This window comes from Rhinoderma darwinii, chromosome 1 (genome assembly GCF_050947455.1).
Source record: "Rhinoderma darwinii isolate aRhiDar2 chromosome 1, aRhiDar2.hap1, whole genome shotgun sequence".
Taxonomy (NCBI): Eukaryota; Metazoa; Chordata; class Amphibia; order Anura; family Rhinodermatidae; genus Rhinoderma; species Rhinoderma darwinii.
Genome location: NC_134687.1, coordinates 308031329 through 308057659, shown reverse-complemented (window position 1 = coordinate 308057659; position 26331 = coordinate 308031329).

Sequence of the window (26331 nt, the reverse complement as noted above, 5' to 3'; positions counted from 1 at the left end):
CTGGACTGTTCATGTCTTTGACAGTGGGCAAACTTACAAAATCAGCAAGGGATCAAATACTTATTTCCTTCAATGTGTGTGTATATATATATGTGTATATATATATATATATATATATATATATATATATATACACATACATATATATATATATATACATACATACATAGATACACGAACATAAAAAATTTTAAAAATACGGTAAACCTTAGTTAACAGCAATTAAAACGAAATCAGCAGGAAAAAAAATAAAAGGATTACGGAGATCACAAGTAATTACGGGTAATCTGGGATGTGATTACGGGTAATATAGGAACGTGAATATCTGGTGTGTTTTTCCGCAGTGAAACAGCACAAAATTTGTATAGCATCTCTCTCTCTCCTATATCGTATAAAACTCACGACATGCCCTATACTTGGCTGTTTTTCACGCATCACGCACCCACAAGTCAATGAGTGCGTGAAAATCGTGCACGGCACACGGAAGCACTTACGTGTGTCACGCATGATTCGCGCAACAGTAGCTAAAGAAATGAAGGAAAAATTAAAAGCACTTCCTTAAATTATTTTTCTAAACAGCAAAACGGCGTGTCATAAGGATGGCATATGCGTGAAAATCACGCAGCCATGAACAATTCACTGATGACACACGGAACTGCAAAGCGCGCAAAATGCAGCGTTTTTTGCTCACGCAAAACGCACACGTTCTTGTGAATAAGGCCTAACAAGTAGTTTTTTTTAATTTTTTTTATCTCCTCTCACCTAACATACATGGTGAGAGGAGATAAAAAAAAACAAAAAAAAAACCTCATTTACATTGGCACATACATTGTAACGGCGGTTGCCGTTATTCGTTGAATACCGGTGATCACTGGTATGGGGACCGCAAACCTCGGGTAGCAGGGACCTAACCCTCCCCCCCCCCCGGCGGCGCTACTTTATTCCAAAGCAAAGCCATAAAAAGGCAATTGCATCGGAATAAAGCCCGTTAATGACTGCCGTAAAAACACTATGAGGCGGTCACTAACGGGTTAAGAAACTAATTACTGTAAAAGGGAAATGTTTTATATATTTATATCGATGTACATGTGAGTGTAGATATATATATTTGTCCCACCAGAAAGGTGTATATTCCTCCCCACACCAGGTAACGAGACACCCTGGGGGATGGAAGCCATAAGCCGTGAACAAATCCAGGAAACAGGAAATTCCAACTGCTTCCATCCCCCTGAACAGGTAATGAGATTCCATGAGGCCCATGCCCTCCCCCCTCCCCCCCCCCTTGCATATGCATGAGATCTCACACAGATGAGCACAGGGGGGTTTAAAAGGACAAACCATCCCAAAGTTCTCTCTTTTCCTGCTCCCCGGCTCCCAACGGAAGCCCCTTCCCTCCTGGTCTGCTCTTGTCTCATGGCTCTCCTCTCCTGAGACCACACCAACCTTGGACCAGATGAACCGCTAAGTATCTTCTACCCTATACACCCTAAGTAACCCCTTCTCCCCAGCTCCTCACCTGCACATTCCCATACCGTTTACCCTTGTAGCCCTGAGTTAACCCTTGCAGGCCTGAGTTCCCCTACTACCCCTTGCGGCCCTGAGTAACCCCTGCAGTAACCATAGTTATCCCTAAGTAACCCCTGCAGTAACTTGCTAGCCCTGCAGTACCTGCTATCCCCTGGTATACAGCAACCCATTCCCCTTGTTATCCCTTTTTCCTCCTGAATTCCTAAGTTAACCCTTGCTGTCCCTGTTACCTGATTAACCCTTACTGTACAGGGATAGTTATTGCTAGGTGGGGGTGGGACAGAAGCAGTGAGCATGTGCATTGTGTTGTAAAGTAACTTATATGTATGTTTAGGTAAGTGGGTGGCGGTATAATTAGGATTGTGATACCGTGTTTATACGGTACTACGTATAGTGTGAGTATACTCAGTATATATTAACGTGTTATGTGTATTTGGGTTACACTGACACTATACTGTGATCAGTTACTGTGTTCTGTGTATTTTATATGTAAGTGTGATTATTGTTAGTAATAAATATTACCCTTGATTTACTACACAATTGTATTTACTGAATCGAATACACTTACATAGCAGAAAAGGAAGTAGATTAACGTTAGTATAAAGAAAAGGTAGGGGAACTAGGCATAACCCTAATGAACCTGAATATAAAGGAGGTAGTAAGGGTGGGAGACACAAGTAGGTTAAACCCACCATTACACTAGCCCTTTTCCATTGGCGAGCCAAGGCCCGAACTGCTGTCAATTTATTTCTGTATTTTTGTACAATAAAATTGTGTTAAAACGTGAACTGAAGATAGGCGGAGAGGCGTGGGCTGATAACATACGTACACGGTGAAGTGTTGTGTTATACTGTGCGCCCAGACCTTGAAGTTTGGACGAGTAACACAATTTTATTTAAAGAGACTGTCACCACATTATAAGTGCCCTATCTCCTACATAAGGAGATGGGCGCTATAATGTTGGTGACAGGAATGCTTTTTATTTAGAAAAACTATCTATTTTTACCACTTTATGAGCGATTGTCAGCGTCATACACTCCTCTGTACAATACCCACTTGGTCTAAAGTAAAAACACGCCCACTTGGGCATTAAGAAACTAATTAGCATTAAGCTAAAAATCGCTCATAAAGTGGTAAAAATAGATTGTTTTTCTAAAAAAACTGCTGTCACATACATTACAGTGCCGATCTCCTTATGTAGGAGATAGGGCACTTATAATGTGGTGATAGAGCCTCTTTAATGCTTGATACAGGTTACAATTGATATCAGCGAACCTATTGGGTTTTATTTTGTTTTCTTTTCTGAGGTATTAACATCTTATTTTGCTTTGCGGTGTGCTGTTCTACGGCGACGAATCGTTGGGCGATTGAGCAACACAAGAGTTTCAGAGGTATCGACGTCGGTGTCCTTCAGGTGAAGTCCAGCTGGTCTGGAAAAGGCGTTCCGGAGTAAAGCACCTTTTTCATGCAGCAGGGGACAAGGAGGACAACACAGACTGAGATGACTTCTGATAGATAGCAACGCAAGGAAGTATCGATGTCGGTGTTCTTCGGGTGAAGTCCAGTTGGTCAGGAAAAGGCGTTCCGGAGTAAAGCACCTTTTTCATGCAGCAGGGGACAAGGCGGACATTGCAGACTGAGATGACTCCTGATAGAGTATGGATTTCTCCAAACTTAAACAACTTTCTAAACATGGTTCATTCAACCCAGTACACCCCCCCCCCCCACTACATACAAGTCAGCAGGAATGCTGTGGTCCACACTGCTGGACGAGGCTTAGGCGCATGATAAGATGTGCATCAGCAAGAGGAGTATTTTTAACAAAACCTCCAAAAGGCTACACATGCTCGCTAAACTGATCTGTGTTTATGAGGCGACGTGGAAGCCTGAAAACACAGAAATGAAGAGTGATTCCATGGCCAGTGTTGTGTCAACAATGTGACGCAGGTTTGTGCTTTGCAAACACAACTGGCAGAGAATGCCCAATGTAGAGATAAGCAAATATGCAGTGAAGGAAATAAGTATTTGATCCCTTGCTGATTTTGTAAGTTTGCCCACTGTCAAAGTTATGAACAGTCTAGTATTTTTAGGCTAGGTTAATTTTACCAGTGAGATAGATTATATAAAAAAAAAATAAAAATGAAAATCACATAGTCAAAATTATATCTAGTAATTTGCATTGTGCACAGAGAAATAAGTATTTGATCCCTTTTGCAAAAAAGACTTAATACTTGGTGGCAAAATTCTTGTTACGTTTTTTGTAGTTGATGATGAGGTTTGCACACATGTTAGATGGAATTTTGGCCCACTCCTCTTTGCAGATCATCTGTAAATGATTAAGATTTCGAGGCGGTCACTTGGCAACTCGGATCTTCAGCTCCCTCCATAAGTTTTCGATGGGATTAAGGTCTGGAGACTGGCTAGGCCACTCCATGACCTTAATGTGCTTCTTTTTGAGCCACTCCTTTGTTGCCTTGGCTGTATGTTTCGGGTCATTGTCGTGCTGGAAGACCAAGCTACGAGCCATTTTTAATGTCCTGGCGGAGGGAAGGAGGTTGTCACTCAGGATTTGATGGTACATGGCTCCATCCATTCTCCCATTGATGCGGTGAAGTAGTCCTGTGCCCTTAGCAGAGAAACACCCCCCAAAACATAATGTTTCCACCTCCATGCTTGACAGTGGGGACGGTGTTCTTTGGGTCATAGGCAGCATTTCTCTTCCTCCAAACACGGCGAGTTGAGTTAAAGGGGTTGTCCAGGAAAAAAAAACATTTCTAAAAAATATCCCCCAGCCTTGATTTGCCTTCCCTAATACCCCCTATTAAACTTCTAACCAGTTTCTGTTTGATTTCCATCATCACTGCTGCTTTTTCTGTTTGTTTACATCCCTTACTGGCTGTTTCCGGTCTTGTAATCCACTATACCCATGATCCTCGGCTGTATCTGAGGAGACAGTTGCATCCCCCCCCCCTTCCTCCAAAGCACCTCAGCTATTTGCATACTGCCACGCCCCTCTATGGTCACAGGTCCTTCCCTGCTCTAATTACAAATAACAGGCAGACAGCGCTCCCTGCACACTGTTTGAGGCCGGATTACACGAGCGTGTGCCTTTTGCTTCCGCAAAAAACGCGTCGTTTTGTGCACGCAAAAGATACATAACAGCTCCGTGTGTCAGCCCCGTATGATGCGCGGCTGCATGATTTTCGCGCAGCCACCATCATTATGATACTCCGTTTGTATGTTTGTACACAGAAAAGCACGTGGTGCTTTTCTGCTTTCATTCATACTTTTTACTGCTGTTGCGCGAATCACGCTCGTACCACGGGAGTGCTTCCGTGTGCTGCGCGTGATTTTCACGCACCCATTAACTTCAATGGGTGCGTGATGTGTGAATAACACACAAATATCGGACATGTCGTGAGTTTTACGCAGCGGACATACGCTGCGTGAAACTCACGGACAGTCTGCATGGCTCCATAGACTAATATAGTTCCGTGCAAGGCGCGTGAAAATCACGCACGTTGCACGGACGTATAAGGGTATGTTCACACGGCAGCGTCCGTAACGGCCAAAATTACGGGGATGTTTTCAGGAGGAAACATCCCCGTAATTTCAGCCGTAACGGCATGTGCAGGCGCTTGAACGCCGCGTCAGTTAAGGACGTAATTGGCGCTGCTATTCATTGGAGTCAATGAATGACAGCTCCAATTACGCCCCAAGAAGTGACAGGTCACTTCCTTGACGCGGGCGTCTATTTACGCACCGTCATTTGACAGTGGCGCGTAAATATACGCCTCGTGTGAACAGACAAACGTCAGCCCATTGCTTTCAATGGGTAGATGTTTGTCAGCACTATCGAGGCGCTTTTTTCGGACGTAATTCGGGGCACAAACGCCCGAATTACGTCCGTAATTAGTGTGTGTGCACATACCCTTACACATTCGTCTAAATAAGCCCTTTGTGCCTCCATCTATCCATGATCTAAGTACAGGCACCCGTCTCCCTCCCCCGCCTCTTCCACAGCCTGATAAATGTCAGGGTATGTTCACAGGCAAAGACGTCTCAAAATACGGAGCCGTTTTCAAGAGAAAACAGCTCCTGATTTTCAGACGTTTTTTGTGCAAATCGCGATTTTCCCTGCGTTTTTTACGCCCGTTTTTGGAGCTTTTTTCACTACAGTCTATGGAAAACGGCTCCAAAAACGTCTCAAGAGGTTTCCTGCACTTCTTTTTCGCGGTAATTTTTTTATGCGTAAAAAAAACACATCAAAAAACGCTCCTTCGGAACAGAACGCCGTTTTCCCATTGAAATCAATGGCCAGATGTTTGGAGGAGTTCTGCTTCGGATTTTTTGGGAGTTTACGGCCCGAAAAACAGACGAAAATAGGCTGTGTAAACATGCCCTAAGTCTGCCCACTCCACCTAAGTCAGACATCTTGGTACACACAATCCAGTCAGCACATTTACCTCACCTGCTGCTGGATCTGTTCCAATAGATCCTGTATTAGGCCCTGTTCACACTGAGTTTTTTTGCTGGCAGAAAATTCTGCATCAAGATTCTGTCTTGAATTTGGAGGCAGATTTTGACCTGCCTGCACGCGGTTTGCCACGTTTTTTTGCCCGCGGCCATTGAGGGGAAAAAGAAGCGACATGCCCTATCTTCAGGCTCCTCTGACATCTATGGGAGGCAGAGAAAGCGTTTTTCGCAGCGTTTTTGCCCGTTGCGCTCAATGCGAAAATCGTGGCAAACGGCGTGGAGGCAGATCAAAATCTGCCTGAAAATTCAAGCGAAATTTTGAGGCAGAATTTTCTGCCTGCAAACAACTGTGTGAACAGGGCCTTACAGTGAAGCAAACACCAAACACTACTCCAAACAATGGTAAAACTTTTCTTTTTTTTACATAACTTACTATAAATGTATGTAAGGCCCCATACACACTAACGTGCTTTTGTGGGCGCAATTCCCCCGAAAATCCACGAAATATTTGCAGCCCCATTCACTTCTATGGGCCCATGCAAAAGACCGTGGTTTCCAAGGTCCGTGCATGGCCCAGGACCCTGAACCGCGGAAAGAACAGACATTTCTTAGTACGGCCGTGCTCTGCGGTCCAGGCTCATAGAAAATAATGGACGCGGCCATGTGCACGGCCCGCGATTTGCGGGTGGCTCGCGGGTGACACTCCGGGGCGGGCAGGCCGACCCGAAGATCACGGCCGTGCACATGGCTACGGTCGTGTGCATGAGGCCTTAGTGTGTCTCACTACTTATATATATTCTTATATATAACATTGTGTGTGTGTGTGTGTGTGTGTGTGTGTGTGTGTGTGTGTGTGTGTGTGTGTGTGTGTGTGTGTGTGTGTGTGTGTGTGTGTGTGTGTGTGTGTGTGTGTGTGTGTGTACACACACATATATATATATATATATATATATATATATATATATATATATATATATATATATAAACACATACTATATATAGATAGATAGATAGATAGATAGATAGATAGATACACACACACAGTGCGGGAACTACACGTGTGTAGTAGTAGTAGGTAATGCCAAATAGCCCCCCCCCTGTAGGTAATGCCACATAGCCCCCCTGTAGGTAATGCCACACAGCCCCCCTTGTAGGTAGTGCCACCCCCCCTACTTTCCTGTAGGGGACGACTCTGGAGAAATCCCTCACTTCACTGTCCATATATGGACACAGTGAAGTCCGTGACAGTGAAGTCCGTGACTTCTCCTGGAGCGGAATCCCCGGCCACATCGGCGTGGATTCCGCTTCATTAGTCCCTGACGTCACTGTCCATATATGGACACAGTGAAGTCTGTGACTTCTCTTGGAGCGGAATCCCCGGCCACATCGGCGGGGATTCCGCTTCAGAAGTCCCTGACGTCACTGTCCATATATGGACACAGTGAAGTCAGTGACTTTTCCTGGAGCGGAATCCCCGGCCAATTCCCCGGTGATTCTGCTTCACTAGTCACTGTGTCCATATATGGACACAGTGAAGTGTGTGACTTCTCCTGGAGCGGAATCCCCAATCCCGAGCTTGGGGATTCCACTCCTACAGTGAGCAAATAAACACCCTCCTCCTCCTCACATGTGCTTCGGACTGTGAGGAGAAGGAGAGAGCGAGCGACGGCAGACACGGCTGTCACAGTACACACCGTCTCCACATATTAAAACTTGCGCATGCGCAATGAAACACACGGCTGCTGAAGACGCAGCCATATCATTTAACAGAGCATGCGTGGTAGTGTCAACCACGCATGCGCTAAGCAGATGGGGAAAACATGTGGTATAGTTACGTCATTTAGGACGTAACCGTACAATGTGAAAACCGGAAACCGGAAGTTAGGCGCGAATGGACGGGTATGTACAGGAGGTGCAAATTTTACATGGACAAGCGGTCACGTGACGGAAGAGGGGATACGATACATCCAGCTAATCAAACGTAAGTACATTACAAAGTTAAATGTTTTTTATTGTTTAGTTTAATTAAAAGTAATTTTTTTACTTCCGGAAAACCCCTTTAATGCCAAAGAGCTCAATTTTAGTCTCATCTGACCACAGCACCTTCTCCCAATCACTCTCAGAATCATCCAGATGTTCATTTGCAGACTTCAGACGGGCCTGTACATGTGCCTTCTTGAGCAGGGGGACCTTGCGGGCACTGCAGGATTTTAATCCATTACGGCGTAATGTGTTACCAATGGTTTTCTTGGTGACTGTGGTCCCAGCTGCCTTGAGACCATTAACAAGTTCCCCCCGTGTAGTTTTCGGCTGAGCTCTCACCTTCCTCAGGATCAAGGATACCCCACGAGGTGAGATTTTGCATGGAGCCCCAGATCGATGTCGATTGACAGTCATTTTGTATGTCTTCCATTTTCTTACTATTGCACCAACAGTTGTCTCCTTCTCACCCAGCGTCTTACTTATGGTTTTGTAGCCCATTCCAGCCTTGTGCAGGTCTATGATCTTGTCCCTGACATCTTTAGAAAGCTCTTTGGTCTTGCCCATGTTGTAGAGGTTAGAGTCAGACTGATTAATTGAGTCTGTGGACAGGAGTCTTTTATACAGGTGACCATTTAAGACAGCTGTCTTTAATGCAGGCACCAAGTTGATTTGGAGCATGTAACTGGTCTGGAGGAGGCTGAACTCTTAATGGTTGGTAGAGGATCAAATACTTATTTCTCTGTGCACAATGCAAATAAATATATAGAATTTTGACTATGTGATTTTCAGTTTTTTTTTTAAAATATAATCTCTCACTGGTAAAATTAACCTAGCCTAAAAATTCTAGACTGTTCATGTCTTTGACAGTGGGCAAACTTACAAAATCAGCAAGGGATCAAATACTTATTTCCTTCACTGTACATGCTGGAATCGCAGGTGATAGATTTGAAAAATCGTGGTGATATTAATGCACAACTGACTGGGTCTTATGCTGTGATCAATGCATTTAAGGATAAGGCAGCATCTACAGATGCCATCATTGCCAAGATGAATGATGAGCTTGCTACTAGGTCACAATTGGTTGCCAGTATGCAAAACATCATAAAAGATTTTTCAAAAAGGTTACCAGCCTTGTCTTTTTCAAGGCCTGATTCTCTACAGGGCAAAAAGCGGGGAGCAGAAAGTGATGGATCAGATGTCCCAAATCGTGATCACATCGAGAAACCTGAAGGTAACACGGTTACTAAAGTGTTACGCACATGCAAGCGTACGATAAACAGAAGTGCCTCCCTATCCATGCAGAACTTTAAGAGATCATGCACTGGTGACTGCCCCAAGTCCAGCACAGCATGTACTGTGAGGGTATGTTCACACGGCCTATTTACGGACGTAATTCGGGCGTTTTTGCGTTTAAAATAGCGCCTCAATAGCGCTGACAAACATCTGCCCATCGAAAGCAATGGGCAGACGTTTGTCTGTTCACACGAGGCGTAATTTACGCGCCGCTGTCAAAAGACGGCGCGTAAATAGACGCCCGCGTCAAAGAAGTGACCTGTCACTTCTTTGGCCTTAATTGGAGCCGTTATTCATTGACTCCAATGAATAGCAGCGCCAATTACGCCCGTAATGGACGCGGCGTTCAAGCGCCTGCACATGCCGTTACGCCTGAAATTACGGGGATGTTTTCAGGCTGAAACATCCCCGTAATTTCAGCCGTAACGGACGCCCTCGTGTGAACATACCCTTAAATGTTTTGCATGTGCCGACTCAGGCCATATTGTGAAGTACTGCAAGTCTTTGGGTACTAAGCAATGTAGTCCTGTTAAACGTTTTAAATGTGGACAGATGGGACATATTGCTAGAAACTGCCATGGCATAAGCAACCATGGAAAGCTTAGTAATGAAACAATAGAAAATGGCCACATTACATCAAATGGTGGATTTCGGAAAGGACAAAATGGCTACATGAGCATCTCCTCCACACATTTGCTAAACCATATGTTCAAAGATGTGAAAAACGAACCACAACTGGTTTGGAATTCAGCTGTGAATTTCAAGTGGGCCATAATTTACATTTTCACAGTTAGGTGATATCTCTTTGATGTCTGTACTGTGTGTTTATGGTCTGTTTGTTCCCAGTTCTTTTGTTGTCATTGTGTTTTCTTTTGTGGCTCCTTCACAGATTCTATTGTGGTATATTCCTGGTTATACTATATGGGTGTTGCCTGTATTTATAATGCATAATTAGAAAACCACTCCAGGAAAACAACTGGAGAATCAACCATTGGATAGTGGTGTATTTGCGCCCAATGTTTTAATTGCTCTGTATTAGGATAACGTTTAAGTTATTATACTGTGCACTGCTCAACCTGAGTTCAAACAGGTAACATAAGTTCATGGTGTAGTGTTTTATGTTATTCTTTGCATCTAGACCTGGGGGTTCAGACAGGTAACAACTTAATCTGAGGCCTAATGCGAGTGCAATTAAATACAGCGAATTACAGTATGGCTGATTCTTTTGTGTTAAACTGGAGTGGTCCTTTAGGAAAGTTTGACAGGGGGAGGTTACCCTGGCATTACACCCATATCTTGATTTTAAGATAATGGGTTTGGCAAGACAGGGATATAGTTCCACAAAGATGAGAATTGTGAAGATCCACAAAATGGTACTTCATCTACAGCTCCCCTCAGATATCCTAACCTATAAGGGCACCATCCAGATCCATCTGTACAGATGGATGTTGAAAGGAGGCGGATGCGATCCCCTGCCAAGGTAGTGAGGGCCAGGTGCTTAGACACCAGTGTTGAGATACCGAGGGGACCTGTGAGATGAAGGTCAACCCAATACCCTCTTCAAGCTTAAGCTACATGGGTCAAGGGTATTGGAGTTGGTACTGAGTGCAATATGTTTACTACACCATCTGTGCGACTAAGTGCACCAGAAGAGGAATACTCCTTCAAGGAGAAATTTTTACCTTTTTGTATCATCACAGGTATCGATGTAGCAGAACAGAAAAACTCCAGTCACCCCTGAGTAGAGGCTCGATATCCGCTCAGATGCTCCTGTAAGACTCCAGATGATCCTGAGTGCAGTAAGGAAGAGGCTATCGTGGAGGAGCTTTAATAGTCGGCGAATCGAGCCTCCATCCCATTCCCTAAAAAGAGACTCAGATGTGTCTTTTTTCAGCCGTACTAACTATGTAACTATGTCCTGATGGGAGAGCCTGTTTGGGTACAACCCCAAAGCAATTATCTTATTCAACCTGCTCATCCACTCTGTGATAGTACTGATGGGTGAAAGGACTTGCCGACCAAGTAAACTAGGTCAGGCGTAAAAGAATGAACTTGGACTAAGGACATAACACCACTACTGTCCTGCGACCTGTAATCGTCTCATATATATATATATATATATATATATATATATATATAAAATCATAGTATATTTATTTGTGTAATGTAATGTAATATGAATCAATGTGTCGTACAAAAACTTTCTAGGTGTAGATATGTCTGCAACATAGGCATACTCAGTAAGGACGTGCCAAGCCCACAGTGAGTGAGTATGTACGTGTAGGCTGACATAGGTTTACAGCCTGTAGTCACCCCATTTACAGGTGTACCTTGCACGTGTTTATGGAGAAGTGAGAGATGCTGTTTGAGCATGAATCTCCATATGTACATGTACCTATGGTTTGGGGGGGGAATATTTTTTTAATGTTATTTTACATTTTGTTTGTATGATTGGGTAGTATGTAGGAACCCTTAGGGACAGGTAAGGTACACACACAGCCTTGTAAGTAATTGCCACCTCAACCTTAGAACAGGTATGGTCCATACGATGATGGATTGAATGTTAGAGGGTAAATGGAAGGTGATGTTCTGCCCCACAATTAGATTTCTAGGTACCAAGACATCACCTAATCCTCAGGGACGTTATCCATGTCTCTATCACGGCAGGTTAACGTCCCACAAATATTGTTTCGTCTTCAATCAAGATAAATCTGAAAAGATTTGGAAAGATAACGTATTACGTACAAAGGTTGTCGAAAGGCGGGCTAAGCCATTCCAAGGCTGACAGTGTGAGGGCACAAGTAGCCTTACACGAGTTGGCATGCTAAAAAGACCTGCTGACGCCACTAAAGAGGCAAAGATTCATAAGAAAGATCAAGATCCAAGAAAGATCAAGATCTTTGAGTTTGGTTATAGACTGAGTTTATATGGACTTTTTGAGGTTCTGTCTATGGACACTGAGGTTAGTTCGATGGGCTTTGCGTTTATATGGACTTTTGAGATTGAAGACTGGCAGGAAGGTGTCCTTGAGGCGATAAGTTATGGCCAAAGTACCTATATCCAAAATTACACTTCATTCCATCTACGACCATTACCAGTAACAAGGTTGAAGGGGTAATACGGAACAAAAACATCATTGTCATGTTCCCAACAACAGGGGGATTGTAAAGGGAAGTATTTTATATATTTATATCTATGTACATGTGAGTATATATATATATATATATATATATATATATATATATATATATATATATAGTCCCTCCAGAAAGGTGTCTAATCCTCCCCTCACCAGGTAACGAGACACCCTGGGGAATGGAAGCCATAAGCAGTGAACACATCCAGGAAGCAGAAAGTTCCAACTGCTTCCAGCCCCCTCAACAGGTAATGACATTCCATATGGGGCCCCCCCCCCCCTGCACGTGCATGAGCATGTGATGTCACACAGATGTGTACGGGGAGGAGGGGGGAGATTTAAAATGACAAACTGTCCCAAAGTTCTCTTTTCCTGCTCCCCGGCTCCCAATGGAAGTCCCTTCCCTCCTGGTCTGCTCTTGCCTCATGGCTCTCCCCTCCTGAGACACCAACTTTGGACCAGATGAACCGCTAAGTAACTTCTCCCGTATACACCCTATGTAACCTTTTCTCTCCAGCTCCTCACCTGCACATTCCCATACCGTTTAACCTTGTAGGCCTGAGTTAACCCTTGCAGGCCTGAGTTCCCCTACTACCTCGAGTATCCCCTGCAGTAACCATAGTTATCCCTAAGTAACCCCTGCAGTAACTTGCTAGCCCTGCAGTTCCTGTAATCCCCTGGTATACAGCAACCCATTCCCCTGGTTATCCCTTTTTCCTCCTGAATTCCTAAGTTAACCCTTGCTGTCCCTGTTACCTGATTAACCCTTACTGTACAGGAATAGTTATTGCTAGGTGGGAGTGGGACAGAAACAGTGAGCATGTGCATTGTGTTGTAAAGTAACTTCTATGTATGTTTAGGTAAGTGGGTGGCGGTACAATTAGGATTGTGATACTGTGTTTATACTGTACTACGTATAGTGTGAGTATACTCAGTATATATTAATGTGTTGTGTGTATTTGGGTATACTGACACTATACCAAGATCATAGTAAAGAAATATTCGGCACACAAGGTAATTTTAGCAAATCTTTCGGTTTTCTTTTATCAAAAATTGATGCCAGAGGTTGAGTGCGACGTTTCGGTCGTATATTAGACCTTCATCAGGCACTACAAAAGCAAAATATATTGCAAAACAGTAGATTAGCATCATGTAGATAGATAGACAACATAAATCAAGGTAAGGAGAGAAATAAAAGGGGAGGGGGAGGCATAAAGCGAACATAAATGAAAAACAGGTGTCTATGGCATGTGCGCAAACATTGCACAGACGTAGTACATAACGCATAAACTGTAAATATATAAATTAGTTATAGGTTCATGACAAAATATAGCTTATGTTTGATAGTAAAACATGTATAGTATGTACGAAGACGGCGGACATCCTCATCCAGGAAACATGGTGTGGGTGTGTGTGTGTGTGTGTGTGTGTGTGTGTGTGTGTGTGTGTGTGTGTGTGTGTGTGTGTGTGTGTGTGTGTGTGTGTGTGTGTGTGTGTGTGTGTGTGTGTGTGTGTGTGTGTGTGTGTGTGTGTGTGTGTGTGTGTGTGTGTGTGTGTGTGTGTGTGTGTGTGTGTGTGTATATATATATATATTTTCATTCAAGATATAACGGTACAGTGAAAATTAGAGAAGGACTGGCTGTAGCTGAAGGTAACATGCAAAGAGTTAATATCTGTATCTGTTAGATACAGATATTAACTCTGTATGTTACCTTCAGGTCCTTATCAGGAAATAGATAGATATTAATTCTTTGCATGTTACCTTCAGCTACAGTCAGTCCTTATCTAATTTTCACTGTACCATTATATCTTGACCTTATATATACCCTGACCATGTTTCCTGGATTAGGATGTCAGTCTTCTTTGTACATACTATACATGCTTTACTATCAAACATAAGCTATATTTTGTAAATATCTAAATTAGTTTTATGTTCATGACCGTTTATCCGTTATGTACTATGTCTACGTGTAATGTTTGCGCACATGCCATAGACACCTGTTTTCATTTATGTGTTCTCCTTACCTTGATTTATGTTGTATATTTATCCACATGATGCTAATCTACGGTTTTGCAATATATTTTGCTTTTGTAGTGCCTGATGAAGGTCTAATATACGACCGAAACATCGCACTCAACCTCTCGGTTTTATTTTATAAAAAATTGCCAAAGATTTGCTAAAATCATCACCTTGTATGCCGAATATTTCTTTACTACGTAATTGAGTTGGGACCCTATTCGTGCACCTACTGGATCTTGTGCGCTCTGAACCACTACATAACTAAACCCAAGATCAGTTACTGTGTTCTGTGTATTTTATATGTAAGTGTGATTATTGTTAGTAATAAATATTACCCTTTATTTACTATACAATTGTATTTACTCAGTCATATACACTTACGTAGCAGCAAAGCAAAAAAGATTATCGTTCGTATAAAGAAAAGGTAGGGGAACTAGGCATAACCCTAGTGACCCTGAAAATAAAGGAGGTAGTAATGGTGGGTGGCACAAGTAAGTGAAATCCACCATTTTACCAGCCCTTTTACAATTACCATAAATCTAAAATTGTTTATAACTTGGTCAAAAATGAGTTTTTCAAAATAAAAACCATTGTTATATACATTACAGCGCCGATCAGATTATGTAGGATAGGGCACTTAAAGAGGCTGTGTGCTTTTCTTTTGCTCATTATGGTACTTTTGTGATTGTATATTGAAACATGGACATATGACAATATAGTTTAAAAAAGAAAAAAAATAACCCATTGCAAGATCCATGGCCCTTTCCAGAGCTGGAAGAACAGTGGTTTGGATAAAGCCCTTGCTTGCAGATACCAAGTCCAAGGCAACATTGAGTTTAAGCCAGGTTATTTTTTTTTGGGGGGGGAAGCTAGTTGAGTTGATTGAAGTCCTATCTGATAAAAGGAAAATGCCTTCCTCAACCTAGTAAAGGTCAGGGGAGAAGTACCTGTCATAGTCATTCTCCACTGAGATTTCATTCCAGACAGCCCCATGATGGTTCCATACTGGGAGCTCAAGTTGGGGGCTATAGCAGACCTAGTTACTCCAATAAGTATTCGGACAAAGGTCCGAACTATCACAATATAGCGTTGTTTAAACCGCTCTGTGAATGCCGTAAAAGAAAAAAATATATAAAAAAAGCCAAAAAAACAAAACGCAAGTCGCTGTTCTTTGGTCATCTTAATTAAAGAGGCTCTGTCACCAGATTATCAAATCCCTATCTCCTATTGCATGTGATCGGCGCTGCAATGTAGATAAGAGTAACCTTTTTTTTTTTTTAAAACGATCATTTTTGGCTAAGTTATGAGCAATTTTATATTTATGCAAATGAGCCTTTCTAATGGACAACTGGGCGTGTTCTCTTATTTCCAACTAGGCGTGTATTGTGTTTTAACCAGTTAGTGACGCCATAGACTTTTTACGTCGCGGCATCGGAATAAGTAAACAGAGCAGGGAGCTGTCAAATCTCCCTGCTCTCAGCTGCTAGAGGCAGCGGAGGGCGTCCCTGCTCTGCCGTGTGAGATCGATATTAGTATCGATCTCACCCGTTTAACCCCTCAGATGCGGTGCTCAATAGCGAGCACCGCATCTGAGTGGATTTGGAGAGAGGGAGGGAGCTCCCTCTCTCTCTCTCCCACCGATACGATCGCCGAGTGTCTGTGTCTCTAATGGCAGCCGGGGGTCTAATAAAGGCCCCCAGGTCTGCCTGGAGCGAATGCCTGCTAGATCATGCCGCAGGCATGACCTAACAGATGCCTGTCCGTGTTAAACGGACAGGCAGTAATACACTGCAATACAAAAGTATTGCAGTGTATTATAAATGCGATCGCAGAACGCATATTATAGTCCCCTAGTGGGACTAGTGAAAAAAAAAAAGTTTAATAAAGTTAATTAAAAAAAAAAATTTGAAAAAAATGAAAAACCCAGCTTTTCCCCTTACAAAATGCTTTACTATTAAAAAAACTAAATAAAGTTAAAAAGTTACACATATTTGGTATCGCCGCGTCCGTAACTACCCCGACTATAAATCTATTACATTATTTAACCCGCACGGTGAACGACGTAAAAAAATTAATAAAAAACTATGGAAAAATTGCTGTTTTCTGTGAATACTGACTTTAAAAAAATGTGATAAAAAGTGATCAAAAAGTCGCATCTACTACAAAATGGTACCAATAAAAACTACAAGTCTTCCCGCAAAAAAAAAGCCCTCACACAACCGCATCGGCGAAAAAATAAAAACGTTACGGCTCTTCAAATATGGAGACACAAACAAATAATTTTGAAAAAAAAGCGTTTTTACTGTGTAAAAGTAGTAAAACATACAATAACTATACAAATTTGGTATCGTTGCAATCGTAACAACCCGCTGAATAAAGTTAGTGTTATTTATATCACGCGGTAAACGGCGTAAATTTAAGACGCGAAAAAGAGTGGCGAAATTTCAGGTTTTTTTCTATTTCCCCCCAAATAAAAGTTAATCAATAAATAATATGTCCCCCAAAATGGTGCTATTAAAAAATACAACTTGTCCCGCAAAAAACAAGACCTTATACAGCTATGTCGACGCAAAAATAAAAAGGTTATAGCTCTTGGAATGAGACGATGGAAAAAATGGCTTGGTCATTAAGGTCTAAAATAGGCTGGTCATTAAAGAGACTCTGTCCCCACATTATAAGTGCCCTGTCTCCTACATAAGGAGATCGGCGCTGTAATGTAGGTCACAGTAATGCTTTTTATTTAAAAAAAACGATCTTTTTTCACAACGTTAGGAGCGATTTTGGTTTATGCTAATGAGCTTTCTTAATGCCCAAGTGGGCGTACTTTTATTTTCGACCAAGTGGGCGTTGTACAGAGGTGTGCATGACGCTGACCAATCGGCATCATGCACTCTCCATTCACACTGCACTAGCGATATAGATATATCGCTATGTGCAGCCTCATACACAAGCCCTAACATTACTAGTGTCCTGATAATGAATACACATGACCATCCAGCCTGGACGTCATGTGTACTCAGAATCCTGACACTTCTGAATCTTTTCTGTGAGATTCCAGCAACGGATACGAGATCTCGGAGCTAAACGAGATTTGGTTTCACTTGCCGGAATATCACAGAAAAGATTCAGAAGTGTCAGGATTCTGAGTACACATGACGTCCAGGCTGGATGGTCATGTGTATTCATTATCAGGACACTAGTAATGTTAGGGCTTGTGTATGTAGCTGCACATAGCGATATATCTATATCGCTAGTGCAGTGTAAATGAATGGAGAGGAGTGCATGATGCCGATTGGTCAGCGTCATGCACTCCTCTGTACAACGCCCACTTGGTCGAAAGTAAAAGTACGCCCACTTGGGCATTAAGAAAGCTCATTAGCATAAACTTAAATCGCGTTTTTTTAAAATAAAAAGCATTACTGTCACCTACATTACAGCGCCCATCTCCTTATGTAGGAGATAGGGTACTTATGTGGTGACAGAGTCTCTTTAAGGGGTTAAGCAACTGGGCATGTTTACTTCTTTCACTGCACAATCACACTGTGCTGTGGATTATGCAGGGCTGGAATAATGAGAAGTGTATGACACTGATTGGTGCTTATTAGTCAGCCTCATACACTCCTCTGTACAACGCCCAGTTGGTAAAAAGTAAAAACACGCCCAGTTGTCCATTGAGAAACTCATTAGTATAAATCTAAACTAGCTCATAACTTGCTCAAAAATGATCGTTTTTCAAAATAAAAACACTGCCGTTTTCTACATTACAGCGCCGATCAGATTATGTAAATAAAAAAAGTGATCAAAAAGTTGCATATACCCCAAATTGGTATCTGTGAAAACTACAGCTCGCCTCTCAAAAACAAAGCCTACACATTGCTAAATTGACGGAAAAAAGTAATCGTATCAACCTGTAGAATAAAAGTGCACATGTAGTTTTTACCACCTGATGGATGCCGTAAAAACAAAACCCCCCAAAAAATGGCGTGAGCGCGTTTTTTTCCCCCATTTCACCCCACAAATCTTTTTTCAGCTTCCCAGTACATTATTCGGTACAATAAAAAGGTGCCATGGCAAACTACAACATGTCCTGCAAAAAAACAAGCCCTTATATGGCTATGTCGACAAAAAAAACAAAAAGTTCTGGCTTTTGGAAAGCGGGGAGGAAAACGGAAAAAAAAAGCATGAAACTGGCTATGACTCCAAGGGGTTAATAGCAGAATTTCAGGATGGACAATATCCCGCCAGTTCTTCCTCTCCTCCATCAAGTAGCTGTAATAGTCTCTAGAGCTAAAGAAAGAATACTTGCATATTCCCATATTTCCCTCCCATACAAAAAATTTGATAGCAGTCTTCCTTCAGGGATCTGTGAGACATCTTCAGTTTACATCCCTTCCTTTCGAAATCTTTTGCCCTGTTCTTTGCCTGTCTTCACAAAAATTATCTCTGCAGTGGTGTCTGTTCTAAGAGGAGGGGTATCTGTAGGACCCTATCTGTAGGACCGGTTCCTTAGAGCAAATTCAGAAGACACTCTTTATTCCCATCTTCATCAGAGTTGCTTAATGAATTGGGAAAAATCCATGGTAACCTAAATCATAGATTTTCTAACTGGGCTACATAATAAACAGCCGAGTGTTCTTTATTTCCCTTCCTCAGGAAATATATATAGAATATATCAAGCTTCCTGGAATCCAGGGGCGTAGCTAGGGGGGGGGGGGGGGGGGGGGGGCAGGCAGGGAATGTGCCCCGGGTGCAGCTTAGAGGGGGGAGCCAGCGCCACCTCCTCCTGCACTATAATTGTACCTGTGTAGCAAGGACACCGGTATAATTAGAAGCAATGAATGACCGGGCACGTTCCGTGCCCGGCCATTCAGCGCCTTTCCACGAATGAAGAGACTGGTACCTTTTGTACCAGTGATGCTTCAGTCGATGAAAGGCGCTGACTGACTGACAGGGAAAGTCATCCTGCCCAGCCAATCAGCGCCTTTCATAGACGCTGTGTTCAACCCCCAGGAGACCTGCGCAGAAGAGAGCCGGTCTCCATGGCTGCCGGTCTCCATGGGAGCGGGAATAAGGGGAGTTTGAATATTATTATTTTTTTTTTAATTGTAATAAAAGTGTGCGGCTGTATCTACAGGGGGGACGACTGTCTACCGGGGGGGGGGGGGGTTTATACTGGGGTGGGCCATCTATGAAGCACCATGTACAGGGGTGGGCTATAGCTACAGGGGGGCTATATAGTATATAGTCCCCCCTATATAGTCCCCCTGTAGATAGGCCACCCCTGTAGATAGTCCACCCCTGTAGATAGATATAGCCCACCCCTGTATATAGTATCCCACAAATATCTCCCCCTATAGTGCTCCACAGAAAGCCCACCCCTGTATATAGCCCCCTTGTACATATTGTACATATAGTCCACCCCTGTATATAGTGCTCCACAGATAGCCCACCCCTGTATATAGTATATACAGGGGTGGACTATATGTACAGGCGGGCTATATACAGGGGTGGGCTATATGTGGAGCACTATATACAGGGGTGGGCTATATGTGGAGCACTATATACAGGGGTGGGCTATATGTGGAGCACTATATACAGGGGTGGGCTATATGTGGAGCACTATATACAGGGGTGGGCTATATGTGGAGCACTATATACAGGGGTGGGCTATATGTGGAGCACTATATACAGGGGTGGGCTATATGTGGAGCACTATATACAGGGGTGGGATATCTGTGAAACACTATATACAGGGGTGGACTATATGTGGAGCACTATATACAGGGGTGGGCTATATCTACAGGGGGCTATATACAGGGTTGGGCTATACGTGGAGCACTATATACAGGGCTGGGCTATATCTACAGGGGGCTATATACAGGGTTGGGCTATACGTGGAGCACTATATACAGGGCCGGGCTATATCTACAGGGGGCTATATACAGGGGTGGGCCATCTGTAGAAAACTATAGGGGGTGTTATTTGTGGGACACTATATACAGGGGTGGGCTATATGGGGGCACTATCTACAGGGGGCTCTATGGCAGGCACTATCTACAGGGGGCACAGTGTGTGTGTGTGGGACACGGTGTATGGTGCTATTATAATTAGAGGTGCAGTGTATGGCGCCATTATATTTAGGGGCGTAGTGTATGGTATAATGATAACTTTATATTTATTTATAGGTGCAGAAATGTTGGTAAAGTGAGAAGCTGAAGACATGTGAGCGGCAAACTGCAGAAATGGACCGGGAGAAGTCATCATAGAGGTCTGGACTGGATGGAGAAAAAGAACTAGAATCCGAGTGGTCACCGGTGAGTCACTTAATGTAAATGTTTATTCTGCCTCTAATCAGTAATGTAGTCACTGTATGATCTGCAGCGAGATGATGGGTGGTGATTATGATAGGATTTATTTTTGTGAAACAGCATCTCCCAGCATATCCTTACCATTGTTCGGGCCATGCTGGGAGCTGTAGTTTTACGCCGTACACACCTATACGGCAGGAGTTGCACTAAATTGAGCTGTATTTGTGCTGGTGTTGTATTTATGTATTGAGCTTGGTTCTGGTGTTGTGTATAGAACCATATTGCTTGTAAGATGTTCAAATGTGTTACATAAAAAGCAATGACACGTCGATTGGTAGAGAAAACAAACACGGCGAGGGGGAAGGAGATGTTGGGGAGGGGGGGGGGGGGGGGCGCCAAACGGAATCTTTGCCCCGGGTGCTGGAGAACCTAGCTGCGCCTCTGCTGGAATCCGCAGAGAGACTTCCTCTGAGATCAGTCTGAAGGATGCTAGGTCTCATAAGTGCCTCCATAGAGGCAATCTCTTGGGCTAGAGGCCCGCTCAGGCCTCTCCAGTTTGAGTTTCTTAGCAAGTGGAACACACCAAAAGGGACAGTATGTAGTCTCTCAAACACAAAAAGTTCCCCTCAAATCGTGGAAAAAGCCAAACGGCAGATTTGTCACCCCTATTCAGGGGTGTATAATAGCCACACATTCCTCCCAGCAAGGCTGGGGAGCACATCTGGACAACCTCACTATGGAATATGCTTTTCTTCTGTCCATTACCACAGCCATCTATTTCTTGCCACATAGTCAGATTTTTACCTTACTTCAGGTCTAAACTGATTTGATATTAGAAAATGAAAGCACTTGATTGTTCTGCAGACTCTTCATTCCATTTCCTCGACTTGGTGCGCCGTTTGCTCTCAGATCTTGCAAGAAGTTCAGCAATTAGGAAAGAAGTAAATCTTTTCATTTCCTTCTCAGGCCTTCAATGGACCAAAATGGACATAAGTTGTGCCTATTCCAACTTAAAGGCTATGTAAACCTTTAAAATATACTTTTTTTTTTAAAAAACGATCAGGTGTGATCGGCACAACCTTCGAAAATACTTATTACAATTTTTTTACTTTGAGATACAGCTGCTTTGTATTCTGTATCCAGAGCAGTTGTGTCGTGAGCGAAGACCAGGATCTGTCAAGTCCGTGGGACTGACTGGTTCAGTGACAGCAGGTCCTGCATGTCGCTGACCCGCAGGATCGAGCTGTTACAGACCACATTTAAAAGTTATGAACTTAAGCAGCTCAATCCCACATGTGAGACACGCAGGACCCACTGACACTGAACCAGTCAGTCCCGCAGATCTGACCGACACAGGTTTCAGCTGCTCTGTATACAGTATACAAAGCAGCTGTCTCAAAAAGTAAAAATAAAATTTAATTTTGAAAGTTGCACCACATTTCTATAAAAAAAAAAAACAACAACTTTCAAAAAAGGTGTAAATAGCCCTTAACCCATTCCAAACTCAGGCAATACAGCTCACTCAAGATTAGTATCAGCTTGCACAGTTGAGCGTTCATCTGTCTCCATTAACCAGTTCAGGACCGGGCTATTTTGAGCCTTCAGGACCAGACACCGTTTAGCCCTTTTTAGAAACGAGTTAGCCCAACAAATAAAAAAAGTTATAGCCGTTTAACCAACGGTGATTTTTCCGATGTTTTTTCCGTAGACCATGCAGGTTTCTTTTTTTTATACACATCCTTTTTGCAACTTTAGAATTTTTATTCATAAAGTTTGAAAATAGTTAAAAAATAAGCTTTTTTACGTTTCAGCCATTTTTTTTTTTTTTTGGGTAATCCTAGTTTTACCCTAAAATATACCTTTTATTTGTGATAGTCATTGTCTACCGTAAATTTTAATATATTACATGTCCATATTAGGGTAACTGGGTCAGCGCTAGCGTTACAACAATGATTGGCGGGGGGGGGGGGGGAGGGAATGTTTTTTTTTGGGCGTGGGTATTGTGTATTAATTTTTTTTGCACTTTACTATTTTTTTTATTACTATGGTCTGTCCCTCAAAGGCCAAAAAAGACCTTTGGGGAACTTTATATATTTTTTTTCTTTCTTTTACACCATGTTTTTCCCCTGTATTTGGAGCTGCACAGCAGCCCCAGTTACAGGGGAAATCAGCCCTCTCATAGTGACAATTGTCACTAATAGGGCTGTGCTGGGTCTGGTTAGTCCCAGCAGCAGTCTGTCAGTAACAGCACCCAGCGATCAAGTGACCAGTCACATGAACACCGGGAGGAATAGAGACAGCGGCGCTGCCTCTATTCCTATACACAGCGCTCATTGATCGCTGTGTACAAGTGATCAGAGAAGACAGAAGCAGCGAAAGCTGCTTCTATTCTCTCCTCAGGGTCCCCGGCAGTCACTGACAGCCGGAGACCCAACATTCAGCTGCCCGATCGGACGGGCAGCAAGTTAAAGAGGCTCTGTCACCAGATTTTGCAACCCCTATCTGCTATTGCAGCAGATCGGCGCTGCAATGTAGATTACAGTAACGTTTTTATTTTTAAAAAAACGAGCATTTTTGGCCAAGTTATGACCATTTTTGTATTTATGCAAATGAGGCTTTCTAAAGTCCAACTGGGCGTGTATTATGTGTGTTACATCTGGGCGTTTTTACTACTTTTACTAGCTGGGCGTTCTGACGAATCAGCATCATCCACTTCTCTTCAGAACGCCCAGCTTCTGGCAGTGTAGACACACAGCGTGTTCTCGAGAGATCACACTGTGACGTCACTCACTTCCTGCCCCAGGTCCTGCACCGTGTCGGACGAGCGAGGACACATCGGCACCAGAGGCTACATTTGATTCTGCAGCAGCATCGGCGTTTGCAGGTAAGTCGATGTAGCTACTTACCTGCAAACGCTGATGCTGCTGCAGAATCAACTGTAGCCTCTGGTGCCGACACGATGCAGGACCTGGGGCAGGAAGTGAGTGACGTCACAGCGTGATCTCTCGAGAACACGCTGTGTGTCTGCACTGCCAGAAGCTGGGTGTTAACGAACAGAAGTGGATGATGCTGATTTGTCAGCATCATACACTCCCATTCCTAACGCCCAGCTAGTAAAAGAAGTAAAAACGCCCCGATGTACACACATAATACACGCCCAGTTGTACTTTTACTGTAAACACGCCCAGTTGTACTTTTGCAAGCCTCATTTGCATAAATACAAAAATGGTCATAACTTGGCCAAAAATGCAAAAATGGATTATTTGTCATATCCCCATCTGAAGTGTTGCTGTAAGGAACGGAACGTAACGTTTAGATTTTAATGTAAATCTATTTTCCCTCAATGCAATCAGCAGCACAAGGATCTCCCCCCTTAATCCAAAATTAGTTAGGCAGTTATTAAAAATACACAATAGTTGGTGGAGCTTAGGGGATCAAATCAAAAATTTGTTGAATCAAAAATGTCACCTGTCCTTGTAGCTCGCAGGGCGGATAAACTTCTCATCACTTTTACTGATGATACGAAGGGAAAACACTTACTTTTCAATCTAAACTTTGTAATACATATTTCTGAAACTTTACAAAAACAGCAAAAATGGTTAATCCTTTAACAAAAACAGACCATATACAGTTGAAAAACTGAAAACTCAAAACACACAATGGAACAAATTGTTAAAAATAAATCTGTATTTTGCATTTGCTCCATATTTTCATACGCAAGTGTGAATGAGCCCTCAGACAGTAGGGACACATCCCATCGACAAGAGGAATATTAGCATCCAGTTGTCAATTTATTTACACATTTCCAGGAAGAACAGTAACGGCACAATGCAGAGCTCTGAGAAAAGATGCTTCAACATTGTTGTGTCATGGAAAATACAATTATTTACTAAAACAGACACGTCAGGAGGGGTGACAGGTACTCTTTAAAGGGGTAGTCTAGGATTAGAAAACATGGCCGGTTCTAGAAACAGCACCACATCTGTGCATAGGTTGTGTGTAGTATTGCAGCTCAGCCCTTTTCACATCAATAAAGCTGTACTGCAATACCAGACAACCCATAAATAAGTGTGGGAAGTTTTTGGAAAAAAGCAAACATGTTATTTTAACCCTGTACAGCCTGTTTAAGGGTATATTGTCACACAGCAGACTGGTTACAGAAACTTCTGCATCTGAACAAGGCATGCAGAAATCCATGCACATACTGCAGAAACATCTCTGTTCAAACGTATGAGATTGAGTTTACACAGAAATGCCTGCTACAAATCTGCAGTGTATGAACATAAGCACTAATTGGTAATTAAACCGCTTAACACTGTAGCAGTGCAACACAAACCATATACATACAATTTGCATTACGAGGCAATATAGGTTCCCCTACCCCCAACACTTATAAAACAAAACACAAGGAAAATGTAGTTGGCTTAGTTATTTATTAATATTATTCAGAAATGCGGATCTGGCCAGTGTGATTAAATAGAAACGGCTAGTTCTATCAGTGATGGGGCAACCCCCGGATCCCACACATTCTAGCAGGGGCACACACGCACACACAAACTTTTCCCACTGTCCAAAAACTAGTACCACCTGAAAACAGGAGTACACAAGTTTAAACAAAGGGGGGGGGGGGGGGGGACCTCCTGAAAAAGTGTCCTCTTAAAGAATACAAACAGGGAAGTCTTATGAGAACAGCTACGATCATTTAAATAATTGTTTCCTAAACCACTTTCACCCTCATTTAAGTAGAGACATGATGTTAAAAAACAAAACAAAAAAACAGGTTTACTTCTAAAGAAACTTTTCCTGTGGGGGAAAACAAAAAATATTTTCAGGAAGGAAAAATGTACAAGGAGTTGAATAAATATATACTTGTAGGGAATACAATCATGGGATTTTCTTTTATATCTTAACAAAAAAGTCCACAGATCAGGGGCAAAGTTACCCAATAAAAGCACCCATACATTTTGGGCATTTCAAAAAGGATACTGAATATTTAAATAAATTGGTGCTTATTGCCAAAGACTGAAAAAACAGTAGTTTTGTTAAAAACCATTAACAGAATGTCTGCTCTCCAGCAAAGGGGGAAAACGAAAAATTAAGATACAGGTAAGCCTTCCCCTGAAAACAGCCGTACATTTTGGAATGGAAAAAATATATATATATATTTGTATAATATTCTCTCATTCGGCTAGTTTCATACACACCAAGTCAAGTTTTAAATTCTATTTTTTTCCTTTTATACAAACAAAGTTTCCCTTCCCGCCCACAAAACAAAAAAAAAATATATATATAACCTAACCCCTAAGCAACTGCATATATCAAAAAGGTATCTAAACATGGATATCCACACAACAGAAAGGATTAAAATGAACATTATTTTCTAGGGGAAAAGAGGATTTAACCATCTGGTGCGATTTTTTTTTTTTTTTGCCAATCCATCGCTTCTGCGTTCCTGAAATTGAAGCATGATATATTAAGGGGTTACTTGTCGATTGTGAGGATACGGTAAATAGACGGAAAGAAAATAAGACTGTCCAAGTGGTCTCTTAATTGCAATTATTTGTTTGTGTCCCCCCCCCCCCGCCCCC